The sequence below is a fragment of the Triturus cristatus genome, chromosome 1_2 (assembly GCF_964204655.1).
Source record: "Triturus cristatus chromosome 1_2, aTriCri1.1, whole genome shotgun sequence".
Classification (NCBI taxonomy): Eukaryota; Metazoa; Chordata; class Amphibia; order Caudata; family Salamandridae; genus Triturus; species Triturus cristatus.
In genome coordinates, this window is record NC_140580.1 from 60,092,991 (window position 1) to 60,109,158 (window position 16,168).

The window sequence follows — 16,168 nt, forward strand, 5'->3', positions numbered from 1 at the left end:
AGATTGGGATCAGCAGACCAGTCAACAGCGATGAGCTGCTTGTGTATACAGGGGTGTGACACCCACACTCCAAGGGAGATTATCTTTAGTTGTCTCTTATGCTCCACAGGTCCTGCAAGGATCCTGTATGGTGCACGGGCACAGACGAGGCAGCAGACTGAGGTGCCGATTACGATCCGGTAAAAACCGGGTACGAACCGTCGGTCGGAGCGTATTCTCCGTCCGACTCGTACCAGGTTGTAAAACATTACAAACATGGAATTACGATTCGCACGGAAACACCATTTCCGTACGAATCGTAAAAAACACCGACCGACGAAAATATGCATACGAATGTGATCCGGGAATGCTGCGACGTGACGTCGGGACGCTTCCAGGCAGCGTTTCACGACCCAGGAATTACGATTCGAACCGACAGCAGTCCGGACGGCAATATTTTTACGGCACCCAAAAAGTGCCGGAAATGCGAAGTACGGCGCGAAACGACCAGAGTAGGTGGCCCGGTAAGCGCCGTACCCCCCCAGCCCCCGCATGTATGCGCCGTACCCCCCCAGCCCCCGCATGTACGCGCCGTACCCCCCCCATCCCCCGCATGTACGCGCCGCCCCCCCCCAGCCCCCACATGTATGTGCCGTACCCCCCCAGCCCCCACATGTACGTGCTGTACCCCCCCCAGCCCCCGCATGTACGCGCCATACCCCCCCAGCCCCCGCATGTACGTGCCGTACCCCCCCAGCCCCCGCATGTACGCGCCGTACCCCCCCAGCCCCCGCATGTACGCGCCGTACCCCCGTGTATGTACACCCGAGTACGTGTCGAACCCCCCCGTGTATGTACACCCGAGTACGTGTCGAACCCCCCGTGTATGTACACCCGAGTACGTGTCGAACCCCCCCGTGTATGTACACCCGTGTACGTGTCGAACCCCCGTGTATGTACACCCGAGTACGTGTCGAACTGTACGTGTCGAACCCCCCGTGTATGTACACCCGAGTACGTGTCGAACCCCCCGTGTATGTACACCCGAGTACGTTCGAGTCGTACCCCACCCGTGTATGTACAGTGCGTACCCCACAGACTCGGGTGTACATACACGGGGGGGTTCGACACGTACTCGGGTGTACATACACGGGGGGTTCGACACATACTCGGGTGTACATACACGGGGGGGTTCGACACGTACAGTTCGACACGTACTCGGGTGTACATACACGGGGGTTCGACACGTACTCGGGTGTACATACACGGGGGGTTCGACACGTACTCGGTGTACATACACGGGGGGTTCGACACGTACTCGGGTGTACATACACGGGGGGGTTCGACACGTACAGTTCGACACGTACTCGGGTGTACATACACGGGGGTTCGACACGTACTCGGGTGTACATACACGGGGGGGTTCGACACGTACTCGGGTGTACATACACGGGGGGTTCGACACGTACTCGGGTGTACATACACGGGGGGGTTCGACACGTACAGTTCGACACGTTCTCGGGTGTACATACACGGGGGGTTCGACACGTACTCGGGTGTACATACATGGGGGGGTTCGACACGTACTCGGGTGTACATACACGGGGGTTCGACACGTACGCGGGTGTACATACACGGGGGGGTTCGACACGTACAGTTTGACACGTACTCGGGTGTACATACACGGGGGGGTTCGACACGTACTCGGGTGTACATACACGGGGGGTTCGACACGTACTCGGGTGTACATACACGGGGGGGTTCGACACGTACATGCGGGGGCTGGGGGGGGACGGCGCGTACATGCAGGGGCTGGGGGGGGACGGCGCGTACATGCGGGGGCTGGGGGGTACGGTGCATACATGCGGGGGCTGGGGGGGACGGCGTGTACATGCGGGGGCTGGGGGGGTACGGCGCGTACCGGGCACCTGTTTAGACGTCTCCATGGTTGCTATAGGAGTTCGGTGCGGACGGTCTTTTAACCATACGGTTGTATATTCGGACGCCCGGGACGGATCGTGATTCCCCGGTCGGACTTCGCTTTTCACGTTTGTACGGTAAATCATCCGAGGACGTGTCGGACACTTTTTCCGACCCGAGGACGTGTGGGGACTTATTCCCAATGCGACTCGTATGGGCTTTTTACCATGCGAATCGTGATTGCCAGTTTGTACGGCACTTGTACGATTCGTACGGTAAAAAGACCGGATACGAGTCGTACGGGGATTTTTTTTACCGGATCGTGATCGGCACCTGAGTGGGAGACTAAGTCAGTCTAAATGAAGTCCAGTGAAGTCCAGAGTCTCCAGACAGTCGAAGTGCAGTGGTTTATTTTCTGAATCTTGTCCACAATGAATCTAAAGTCCTCCAAACAGGTAAGGCCTTCGGTACCCACAGGAGAGGGTTGAAAGATTCAGGGGGACCCTCCCAGGGGAGGGTCTGGACAGAGGGGAGGTTACTCCCATGTCCTTTGTCTAGTTTTGCCCCAGAACGGGAGCCACTGGCTCCCAGGACTGGTTTGAACTGGAAAATGCACAGGGACACCAAATGTGCCCCTCATGCAGACGCAGCCCTAATACACTAAATCCTGTTTGGTAGGTGGTCACACCTCCCTGTGACAGGATGTCTATTGTTCTGCCTTCCCCTGCTTGAGCTTGGCTCAGTGGCAGGAGGGCAGAAATGTTTCTTTGGTCAGCAGCAACCACTTTGTGCTGTCCAGGACTGGAAGACTGGTACCGGGAATACCAGGGACCCCACGAAGGATGCTTCTGAGGGGTGGAATCATAGCTTCACCAGTGTGGAGGTATGATTCCAAGGTGTTTGATACCAAACACAATGGGGTTAGGTGCAGCCGTTTTCGAGATGGTCATCATGCGGTTGCATAATGCATCTCTACCTATATGTATGGCTGCTTCACCGAGAACCCAGGACAATGGACCCAGTAGGCTGCAGGGGTGTCCTGTTCATGCAGAGGTACCCTCTCACTGAGAACCAAGTACCCTGCCTTCAGGATTGTTAAGGGCTGCTACAAGGGTGACTATTAGGTTTTAAGTGCAGTGACCTTTAGATATAGTAAACCTATTCATTTTGGTGAAAGCACCATCTTACACAGGCTTCAATGGCAGGCCTGTAGTTCCATTTTGAATGGTCTCTCAGGGGTGGCATAATACATGGTTCGGCCCCTGGTAGACCTCTGGGGTACCTATGCCCTGGGTACATGGGTACCATATATTAGGGACTGACAAGGGTACCCCAGTATTCAATCTGGGATGTACCTAAGTACATGACATGACAGTTTAAGGAGAAAGCAGATAGACTGGGGTCCTGATTAGCAGGATCCCAGTCAGATTAGTCAAAAACAGAATAACATCAAGCAAAAAGTGGGGGTAACCATAAGAAGCAGATCCTACTTTCCTACATACTGTTTCATGCTTAACTGTGTTTGTATCCTTCCTCTTTTCCCAGAAACAGTGCTGTGACATTGGAATATTGCACATAGAAATCTTGCTGTGAACCATCTTTTTTTAAAGAGGCAGAGAAATTGAAGGCAATAGAGGTGGCTGTGAAGACAGTCACGAACACCATGAAAGATATGCAAGATGCCATTATTAAGCTGCCAGGAGTCAGCCAGGAGATGAGAGTGACGTAAAGCCCATTAGGTTCGACTACATTTTGATTAGGCCCTGACACGATTTTAGGGCATGGGAGTCACCATATTCCCACTTTTATGTAGAACTGTGAAAGTGTCAAGGTTTTCGGCTAATGACATAGATATAAAACCTAATGCAACATCATTCTAGAACAAGTGTCTACTTATCACCATGTCAGAGTCAAGTAAGAACAAATACAAACATTTAGCCAAAATAATGTAGTCTGAAATGCGTCCTTTCACCTTATATGTTCATAAGGAAACATCTGAGACATACAGCTTGATGAACATAATCTATGTCAGACATTCCTAAATTTATGTCGGAGATTTCAAGATAAGATTAGATAAAATGAAATAAGAAAATCAGATTAGATAAGGTAAAATAGGATGAAATAAGTTTAGGGGCATATTTATAACATTTTCACGCAGCGTAGCAACTTAACTTGCCGCGCTGCACTGCTTGACAGGGTTTTGAGATTGATAAATTCAATAGCAATATACGCCCTGATGTATGCATGCATAGCAGTGGCAGTACCAATAACTGCAATATCAATGCACGCTGTAATCTATGCACGCCCAATGATTTTAATACCATTAAATGCAAAATCGATGCACGCTGTAACCTAGGCACACACTATGATGTCAATAGCAGTAAATTCACTGTTGATGTGGACTGTAACTTATGCTCACATAATGATGTCAATATCAGTGAATGCAGTGTTGCTTTACGATGTAAAACCTTGTAGGAAAGTAGGATCTGCTTCTATGGTTACCCCCACTTTTTGCTTGATGTATTTCGGTTTATGGCCAGTCTGACTAGGATCCTGCTCACCAGGACCCCAGTCTCTCTGCTTTCTCCGCTAAATTGTCATGGTAAGTACTTAGGTACATCCCAGATTGGATACAGGGGTACCCTTATCAGTCCCTAGTAGATGGCACTAAGGTACCCAGGGTATAGGTACCCCAGAGGTCCCCCATAGGCTGAAGCATGTATTATGCCACCTATGGGAAACCATTCAAACTATCTCTACAGGAATGCCAGTGCAGCCTGTGAAAGCTGGTGCTAGCACCACTTATAAAAAGATAGAGGTTTCCCTATATTTAAGGTCACTGCACTTAAAACCTATAACTCACCCCTAAAGCAGGCCTTTTCAATCCTGATGGCAGGTTGCTTGGTTCTAAGTGTGAAGGTGCCCTTTCATGAGCAAGACACCACACTAACCTTCGGAATCCATTCTCCCAGGTTGTAAGTATTAAACATGTTGGAATCATACCCCCACACTGTAAACGGTGTGGGAGGTATGATTCCAAGCACTGTAGAGTCCCTCCATTAGGCTCTCAGTGCTCCCGGTACCAGGCAGAACAATAAGCATGCTGTCACAGGGAGGTGTGACCACCTTCCAGACAGGATTTCGTGTAGTGGGACAGGGTGGCAGCGCTTGCCAGCACCACATAATCTGCAGGCAGGGCACATTTGGTGCCCTCCATGCATAGTCCAGCGCAAACCAGTTTAGGGAGCCTTTGGCTACCGCTCTGGCGCAAAACTGGACAAAGGACAGGGGAGTATCCTTCGCCTTCTCCAGCAGCTCCTTAGGGAGGGACTCCAGTATTGTCCCAACCCTTTCCTTAGGGTACTTAAGTGCTTACCTATGGGTGGGTCCCTATATTCGTCGTGGGACAAGAGACAATTTAGATACCACTTCAACTTCGACCATCCGGGCACTCGCTGGACTTCGCTCTGGGCATCAAGGCTACAACTGGGAAGACTCCTGCTGCTCCTGATCTCTTTGCCCTGCTCATCTCCTGCAACGTCCATGCCTGTGTTCCATACAGGAAATCTTCCAAGGCCTGTGGGCATCCAAGACCCCTGAAGGAATCTCCCTTGAAGTGAACGAGTCACTTCCCTGCATCTGCAGGCACCGCAACGTAGCTGACCGGTCTGCTGACCCTGGGCTCTTACGGACTCCGAAAGGCTGAAGTGGTGGTTCTTCATGTCCCTCGAGGCCTGCCCTGTTTTCCACCGAGGTTGAAGCCAGTATCCCTAGTCGGAGCCGCAGGAACTGAACCCCTGTGCACCGCATCGACTTGCCATTGCAAAGGCTTGTAGGCTTCCTTCCACCAAGATCTTTGGGCTCCAAGTAGCCTCAACCCCAAGCATCTACAGTGACCAGAATCTTTGACCACACCACATTGCTTGCACTGTGGCCCTGTTTCTTTGGTAGCTGTTCGAGGTCCTCTTGCGGCTCCAGTCCCTCGGGTCTGTGGGTCCTGTCGAGGGTCATAATTGAATTCTTTTGGGCTCCCCTGATTGCTCTGGGCCTGCCCTGACTCCCCTGCTTGTGGTGAGTCTCCTGGACCTTGTTGGTCCCTACATTGCACCTTTTTCTATTCCATCTTTGGTTGCCGTTGCCACAGCTTATTGGTGCTCCAGCCAGACACTGACCCCTGAACTCTTGACATCCGATGTGGGACAGCTTGTGTACGCCTCCTGGTTTTGCACAGCATTGCCTGGTACACACAGCTGCAGTTTCAAGGTCACCGTCAGCTCTCCTGCAACACCTGACATCGGTGGGCCTTCGTCTTCCATGCCTCCTTGTCACTACTGAGTGGCATAGACTCTGTCCCCTCTGCTTGCAGGTTCTTCACATCTTAAATCCACCTTGGGTTCCTCCGGATGGGAAACAGCCTTTGCAATGTAAGCGTTACAACGCATGCCATTACGATGCATGTAGTTACAACGCAAAAGGCTTGTTGCAGGGGGTAGAAGGTGTTGGAGTTAACTCCAACACCTTCCCTACTGTTGCACACACTGGAGTTGGAATAGTAAATTATACTATTCCAACTTCCAGCGCACCCCGGCAGCAAGTCCGGGTATAGGTATGCATTGTAACGGCACGCGTTGTAATGCCATGCGTTGTAGCGTCATACAACCCTCCGGACTTTCACCTTCTCCAGCAACTGCATGTTTCTGAAGTCCTCCATTGGGTTCAACGGTGGATTCCAGTGTCACATCACACCTATGCACCCGACGGGAAACATCCATTACAACGCAGTCATTACAACAAACTACCTTTACAACGCAACTGCCTTTACATCGCATGCCATTACAATGCACCTCATTACAACGCATGTCACTACAAAGCATGCCATTACAACGCATACCATTACAACGCATGCCATTACAATGCATTATAAGGTAAGTAATAGAGTTTGTTTAGCATTAGGTTGGGTATGTGTTTTGGGGTCCAACTGTACGTGTAATAAGAATATCGATAAATATGGTAACAATGACCACTATGTTACACGTGCTCACACTCACAAATTGTGTGAAAGGTTTCTGGAATGTACGTGACGAAATAAATATTTTACAAGGCGAGCTTTTGCGTGGAGAAAAACTGATACCTCCTAATGGTATGAGAGAGAAAATCATCAATCTAGCACATGAGGGTCATGTTGGTCGCAGTTTGAGTAAAGCGAGAGTTAGAGAGTCTTATTGGTGGCCCGAGGTTGATCGACAAGTAGAAGGTGTTGTCAGGGATTGTGTAATGTGTGCAGGCAATGACAAGTCGAGGAAAGTTAGGACTACTCCTATTTCTCCTTTTGCGATACCTGAACATCCATGGTCAAAGCTTGCTGTTGACATTGTGGGCCCTTTTGACACTTTATCTCCCTCAGAAAGGTTTGTTGTTGTACTTGTTGATTATACCTCTAAGTGGGTTTCTGCTTCTTGTATGAGTTCGGTTGTGACAAATGATATCATTGAATTTCTTAAAGATGCCTTCACATGTGAAGGTGTACCTGATGTCCTTGTTTCAGATAATGGGGTGCAGTTTACCTCTCAGGAGATGACAGATTTCCTAAAAAAGCTTTCCATCACACATCACAGAACTGCCCTCTATGCTCCTCAGGCAAATGGTTTAGTTGAGAGCATGAATAGATAATTAGAGCTTCTGCTTCGATTGCCTTGGAGAGAAGAGTCCCACTCAAGCCCATTCTTAGGGAAAAACTGTGGGCACATAGAAACACACCTAACAGTGTGACTGGTTGTTCACCGTTTAAAAAACTTAAAGGGAGAACAGCTGGTTCAAAGTTAAATCCACTTTGGTTGAGTGTAAGAGATAGGGTTTGACTCCAAGGATATCTAATGTTCTCGACTTCCAGCACTGTACAAAATTGCAATGTTATAAGGTTTATGCTGACTCAATTGTATTTAAACAAAGGCAACAATACCTTACTTTTACTTTAAGTCATGGTGCTCGGCGTTGTATGATCTTACTCCGGTTCGGGATTCTCCATTTTAAATTACTAATCTGTAAATGGACAAATGATGATAATTCTAGTAGTTTATGTGACCTTTGCAAAGGAGGAGTTCAAGATTTGATGCACATTTTGTTTGTTTGTCCCAATTCCACAGTAGTCGTCGCTAGGAAGCGATTTTTAAATCCAATTCAAACAAAGTGTAATTCCACAAATGTACAGAGTTTGATTTCCATTCTCAAATCACCCCCTAATGAATTTGTATGCTACAACCTGTTTAAATTTTTTTAAACTTTTTGAAATTTGTATTAACTTCAACGTTTATAAAAAGTATTAATTTTGAATGTAATTTTAATGTTTTATTGAAATATTTGTTGTTCTCAGTAGAGAACTAAATCAAATAAAATAAAATTTGAATTTGAAATTGGGTTGTGTAGTGAGTAATTGGAGATTTAATAGATATCAAGAGAATTACAAGCATAGGTTTGATACGAAAAACGGAGTACGTCATTCTACTTGGAAAATAGGTGATCTTGTGTTTGTGAAGAAGGCAGTTTGGTCTCCTAAAGGTGAAACAAAATATCTTGGGCCTAGGAGCGTTATCAAAGTAATGAGGAATGTGGTGATGCTTGATGGTGGTGATGTGTGGAACATGTCTCGTTTGTCAAAATATTCAAGGGAGAGTGGATACAGAAGCTCTCTGCATCAATCCAGGCTTCTCAAATGTAATGATAATTGCCTCGTCCTGATCTATCTACTCATGGTTCCAGAGTCAGGAGACCACCATTGTATCTTCAAGATTACTGTGTAAAGTATAAGTAGAATCAGTGCTGTACTACTTTTGTACCTTTAAGTTTATCTAGAGTTGACATTGCTTTATAGATTATTGGTTTGCTTATGTAATTGTTTAAGCTGCATTTTCCTTGCTTTTCTTTTCTATTCTTTCTTTGTTTTCTCTATTTACATTTTTTATATAGGGAAGATGTGTTGTAACCTCCCCTTTAAGTTATGGTTTCCCTTTAGAATGTAATGACATCGGTAGAATGTACAGGCGGCAGAGAGAGATGGTTGATTCACGGAGTCAGCTGTAGTTGCTGTACATCTGGTGGGTGTTATGAATAAACTCCCTTTGAATTTCCTCATGTCTACTCATTATAATACACTGATTTCCGTATGGTTTGGTCATGCGGCTTGTGTTCGGTACGAGTGGGTTGCAATTCACATGTGTTGCATCGTACTGCGATGGTCGTACGGCACCGGTCCGTGTCGGTCGGTCTTAGTTCCCGATCCGTGTCGGTCGGTACGTTTTACGCCCGAATCGGCCCCTAAATATTCAATAACACATGTAATGAACACATAAGTGAAACTACATAGCATTGTAATTATAGATGACACTACGTCAAACACATAAAACACTAAACTACCAAATCCACACCTAACTACACCAAAAAATTATCAAATAACGCCCTAACAAATGTATTTACACTACTACTATCTTACCTCCACCCTAAAACTAACTTAAAAGTATATAAAATTAAACTTACCGGGACGGAGGAAAAGCAGCTCCCAACCGTGAGGTTCCGTCTTCCAAAATGACCTAAAAACAAAAGCGATAAATAGAAAAATGAGAAAAAAAGAAATAAAGTGGCCGCATAATTAAAATGAAAATAGGACTAACTCCCCATAGACAACAATAGAAAATATTTCGAAAAAAGTTTTAAATTATATGTATAACTTTATGTATTGTTTTTTACCAATGTTTAAAATAAACATAAAAAATGTAAAATATACGTGAACCATTATATTATCCAAAAAAACTATAATATTTATTGTATATTAAAATATATTTTTATTTCATACACTGTTAATGTACAAACATTATGCAAATGTGATAAAATATATATATGTATTACGCAAAATAGTTCTGTAAAAATATTGTAAATTATTTAAAATATTAAATAATATTTTATAAAAAATAATATTCAGTAAACTAAATATTAAAATATAATCTTGTAAAATACAAATTATATATGTTTTCAAACTAATTGAAATAATATAAAATGTATTATAAAAATGGAAATAAAAATGTATACAAATGTTTCACATTTTGTACAAAAAACAAATGAACAATACAAATGAAACTGTTTATTAATAAAAAAACTAAAATGTTTTACTTTACCATTAAATGACTATGCTAACGAAAAATGTACAATTGTTGAAAACCTTACCCAAAAACATTATATATAAAGATATATGATTTGTTTCACATTTATACATAATATATAAATGTTACAAACATGTTATACTCTTTAATAAAATGTGAATAACATCAAAATGTATGGTTTATTTTTTTTAAATATTATGATACATTTTGTAACCAAAGAAAATAATAAAAATCTAATTGTGAATGAAAATATAAACTTGTTTTCATCTAAAGATTGTATTGAAAATAAAAACTAACATACAACTGTTTACTTATTACAATTTACAAAAAATCGTTAAAAAATGCTGAATACTTAATAATTTACAATACCAACTCCGAATCCATGTAAATTCAGAGAAAGTGCAGGATAGTAGATCATAATATTTACTATTCTAACTCCAAATCCAACTAAACTCAGTAAAGTGCTGGATAGTAAACCATAATAATTACTAGTCTAACTCCAAATCCAACTAAACTCAGGGAAAGTGCTAGATAGTAAACCATGATAATTTACTATTCCAACTCCACATCCAGCTAAACTCGGAAAGTGCTGGATAGTAAATCATAATAATTTACTATTCCAATTCCAAATCCAACTAAACTCAGGGAAAGTGCTGGCTAGTAAACCATAATAATTTACTATTCAAACTCCAAATCCAACTAAACTCAGGGAAAGTGCTGGATAGTAAACCATAATAATTTACTATTCAAACTCCAAATCCAACTAAACTCAGGGAAAGTGCTGGATAGTAAACCATAATAATTTACTATTCTAACTCCAAATCCAACTAAAATCAGGAGAAAGTGCTGGATAGTAATTCATGCTAATTTACTTTCCTAACTCCATATTCAACTAAACTCAGAGAAAGTACTGGATAGTAAACTATAATAATTTACTATTCTAACTCCAAATCCAAGTAAACTCAGGGCAAATGCTGGACAGTAAACAATGATTATATTCTATTACAACTCATAATAAAAATAAACTCAAAACTAAAAATTAGTAATAATCCCCCATTTTGATCTTTACAATTAATAAATATTTATCCTTAACTAAAAATATAATTATTACATTTACATTTATTTAAAAATATATATACATAAATTTTAGGAAAAATATAATTTTACTATAATTAATAATTCTTAACACAATTTAAGAAAAATTATATATTTAAATTAAATTCAAACATTTATACATTTAAAAAATATATATTTTTTAAATTATTAAAAATTATGAAATAATTAATAATAATTTTTATCTAACGACATTTACAGTAATATTTTGCAACAAATTTATTACCGATTTTAAAAACTTTTTTCTTTAAAAAAAAAATCTAATATTTCAAATTTAATTATTAAAATGTACTTTACACAAACATTCTTCAATAACTCTAAAGCAATATCCCATAAAAAATCAATATACTATAGCTAAAATGTATTTATTATTACTAAATATATTTTACACCCACAATATTTTTAAATCACTAGCCACCTGTATCCCCAATATCCCGCTCCTATAAATAAAAAACAATTCAATAAAATATATTACCCCCCAAAATACTTTAAAATTACTCCCCACCCTTATCCAGCATCTCGCTCCTAAAATAAATACAAATTTAAAATATTATAACAATTTCAATACATTTTTATTTTACTACCCATCCTTATCCCCTATAAACCCAACATCCCACTCCTAAAATATATACAAATTATTAAAATATAGTACATTTTCAACAACATTTTTAAATTACTACCCACCCTTATCTCCTATAACCCAACTTCCCGCTCCTAAAAATAATTTAAAAACAAATAAAAATGATTTTATTGAACAAAATATTATTATTTTAACGTTATAAATTAACAAAAGTAACAAAAAATAAAAAGGAAAATTAAAAAACCCATCAAACACATAAAATCGATATTACCTATATCGATACTTTTTACTTCAATATTTTTAAATTCAATATTGCTACATAACAAGAAAATCTATATTTTGGACATCGATATTACTTACCTCAATGTTTAACACCTACGACATTCTTTCAATATTCATGCATGTCGATATTTTTGTGTCGATATTCTGTCTCTGCACCCTTCGCAAAGCCTGGCCTGGAGTCTTGCTGGAGGCTTCTTCAGTCAAGACTGTATCCTGGTGCTGTGCTCATCTGGATCTGCAAACTGGGTGTATTATCGGTCTATCTTATCTCTCTTAAGGAATGTCTTGAAATGATCAAATGCATCATGTAGATTAATTAAAAACGTATAAATTTGTCAATACAGACTACATTCTCTGGTACTGGTACTACCCTTGAATTGTGAGCACGACCTCATACAGGAATAGTTTCACTTATATATGTGCCCGCTATTGGTTCTGTGGCAGATCTAGAGTTGTGTCGTGATTGAAGAGTTAAGTCACAGTAAGGTTTCTTCAAGTACATGTTTTATTCCCAAGAGTAGGTGAACAGCAAGCTGTTTGTAGGTACACACAGCAGCAACTATCCTTCAACTGTCACTTGTACATTCATTAGGGGAACTTGGGACTGCCACGTGGCATTCTTCCAATTCCCAACATTCTTACATGGGATTCCTCTTTAATAAATAGAACAAGAATATAATTTATAACCAAAGAATACAACAAGCATCCATAATCCTTACCAGTCCATAATAAAATAAATAACTTAAAAATAAAATTTATATTTGCACTTAGAAATGCCAAAATAGGCAAACTACAAAAACAAATATGTCAGAGTCTTTACCTCAGTTCCAGTCTTCATAGGAGCAGAATGGAGCTTGAACCCAATGCCTCTCCCGAGCGTTCCTTCGGCCTCCACCTAAAACTATACAGAGGCTAAAGGGGCCTGGGGGGGGAAGGGGATTGGGAAGAGAAAATAAGAAGAGACAGCCTTGTTCTTTTCTTATGGGGAATGCTCAAACCTCCTCTTTTCCAGTTCCAAATGGGAAGTTCTTGTAAGGTGGACTCGTACTCTGCAACAAAAACACAGCATCAAAACTACCCTCCTCTTAGCACCTTTCTAATGCTTTTTCTCTACTGCATAATAGGAACACATACCACCCTGAAGACTGGCTTTAGCTTCCCTTCTGTAGCTCTTTAATATTTATGTAAACAAATCTTGTCATGTGGATCTCACTTTTCCTTTTCTAAAGTGTAAGAGTTTTTTTGTATCTTTTACTGTCTTTAACAAGCTTATGTGACTTGGTATCACTTTTCTGTTTCGTAAAATGTTTTATGAGTCTGGTAACACTATGGGCACTAACTCTTGTTTGTTGTTTAATGAACCCAGTAGTGATTATACTGCTTATTGTTATTTAATTAACCCTTTCAGTGCTCATGGCGGAATGGTTCCTTCATGAGCACCAGTGTTCATGTGCTCATGACGGAACCATTCCGTCATGAGGACAGGGGCACTTAATCACTCTGCTGCATACAGCAGAGGGATTTCCTTTTTTCCCCAGCCTCCAGAGGCCCTTTGGTGATTTTCAATTTGATGACAAACGGGCGCACGGCGCGCTGTCGTCATTACATTGAAAACGAAACTGAGTTTCAATGTTTCAGTGCTCGTGGGGCTATCTCAGCCCCAGGCACCGAAACACTTGGGAGAGGTATCATTGGAAAGGGGAGACTCTCCTGAATAAAGCCTTCACTGTGCCAGCAACGCTGTATTAAGGCTTTGCTGTGCACACGCGCTGTGGGATCAGCACTGAATGAAGCCTTCCCTGTGCCTGCACGCTGTGCGAATCGGTGATGAAGAGTCTTCCCAGTAGACAGCTGCACACTAGAGCACGATCACTATGTGAGATAACGTTGCCTCGCAAGTCAAATCTGGACCGTAAAGCTTTGAGGACCCCTGATACTCTCCCAAAATGCCTGCCACGTAAAATACAACTGTCAAGTCTGGCCTGAATTTGGAACGCAGAGTAAAAATGTTTATACGTTTCATGACAGTCATGGAGAAACTCACTGGCATGTGCCACATGTGTTTTTTTCTCTACGCAAGTTGGGGAACTCACCAGCTTCCAATTCATCATTTACACCCCTGTGCCTGGATGTGCGGTGAGCGTGGTGAGCGTCCCAATGTGGATCAGGAATCTACTCCGTAGCGGTGATGTACAGAAATCTGCTTCGTAGCTGTGATGGACACGGTTCCAGTAAAATGCATGAACCCGCAGAAAGACATGTTTTTTACAATAAACCAGGTTACATTTAGGGGCCGATTCCGATCTGGGTCAGAAGGGCACCGAACTCGATCCGGCCTGAAAAACTGCGCGCTGTATGCGTGTTTTCCGCCTGACTCGTACAGCGGTACGAGCGAGCAAGTACGATGCGAGCTACATGAAATTCACCGGCCGACTAGTTTCCGGGTCTGAACCGCTCCGTACGTCTCGGTCGTAAGCTAAGCGTGGCGTGCAATGGATGCGATTCACGACCGAGCCAGTACGATGCCTGCGTCGGACAGCCTGTGCGAGCCGGAGTGTCTAGCTAGCAAATCACCCGGGTGGTTGCCTTTGGGGGTCCGCTTGGGACCCCCTGTCACCCGCAGCCCTACGACTCGGGCACAGGGGGAGACCTATGGGTCTCCCCAACACAGGCATGTACGGTGCGGATGGCACCGACGTTAGGGCTGGGCGGACTTTGCGTAGCGCCACTACGCAGAATTTTGAAAAAAATTGTGGAAAACTAGAGCACATCCTGAGTAGGGCTGGGCGGACTATGCCTAGCGCAACTACGCACTATTCTGAAAAAAATTGTGGAAAACGAGCGCACAACCTGATGGTCCGTGTGCCCGGGACTGGGGTCCCTCGTGCTTGGGCAGGCTCCCCGATCTCCCCGGGCTGGCTGCGTTGAGAAGCATAGATCGGCCCCGGGCCTCCTGAGTTTCGGTCAGGGCCTGGGAGCTCGCGTCCTGCGGCCTGCCAAGTGTCCATCTGCCCGGGACAAGGGTCCCTGGTGCAGAGCTCCAGAGCCCTGCAAGGGCAGGTGGGAGCCCTACCGCTATGACTCGGCACGGGCAGATGGGAGCCCTTTCGGTCCCGTCCATCTGGTTGCACCTCTCCCCTCGGCCATCTGGTCGCGCGCAATGCTTTCCAATGGGGCGACCAGATGGCCGGGCCAGCCTGGAAGTCCCGATGAGGGTCCATTTGCCTCCCGGATCCCAGCCAGGGCTCCAGGAGGCCGGGCGCGTCCGGGCCTAGGGTCCCCTCCGTCACTCGGAGCACGAGGGTTACAAGAAAGGTGGGTAGCCTTCCTCCGGATTAGTAGGGGCAGGGTATGCCGGGACACCCCTCCCGGGGATGGCGGTTCTCAGGCGGGGACCAGATGGGCCAAGACCGGACGACACTTCCCCGGGGCGTCCGGTGCTCCCTCCTCCAGCCCGCGGCGAGGCAAAGTGCTGAGCCCTGCAGGGGGGTAGCCTTCCCCCCGTCACTCGGAGCGCGAGGGTTACAAGAAAGGTGGGTAGCCTTCCTCCGGATTAGTATGGGCAGGGTATACCTGAAGACCCCTCCGGGGCTGGCGGTTCTTTGCCGGGGACCAGATGGGCTACGCCCGGGCTTCACTCCTCCGGCCCGCGGCGTGGCAAAGTGCCCAGGGACGGGCTCCACGGGTCCTGGGCAGTCCTACACCTGGGGCGCCCGGGCCAGAGAGCTCCATCGGTCCTCCCCGTGCCCGAGTCCCAGCCGCTGTCCCCCAGCCCCTGGGAAGCAGAGAGCCCACCGAGCCCATGGTTCAGGCGGGAGCCCTACCGCTATGTAGCCTTCCTCCGTATTACTAGGAAAAGGGTACTCTGGGACCCCTCTCGGTCCTCAGCCGGAAGCTGGACGGGCCCGGATGCTGCCCAGGTCCTGTCCCGGGGACTGCCGCGTGGCAGGGTGCCTGGGACGAGGGGTCCGGATGGTCCGGGGAGGCCTCCCCTGCGCCTGCGGGCCTGGGAGCCCCGGCTGGGTCCAGGGGCCCGGCTGGGCCCCGGGTCGGGGTCTCCGGCCCCAGGCCCCGTCCCCCGGCCTGCGGCACTGCCAAAGGCCCGGAACGGGGTTCCGTTGTGTCCGGGGAGCCTCCCCAGGCC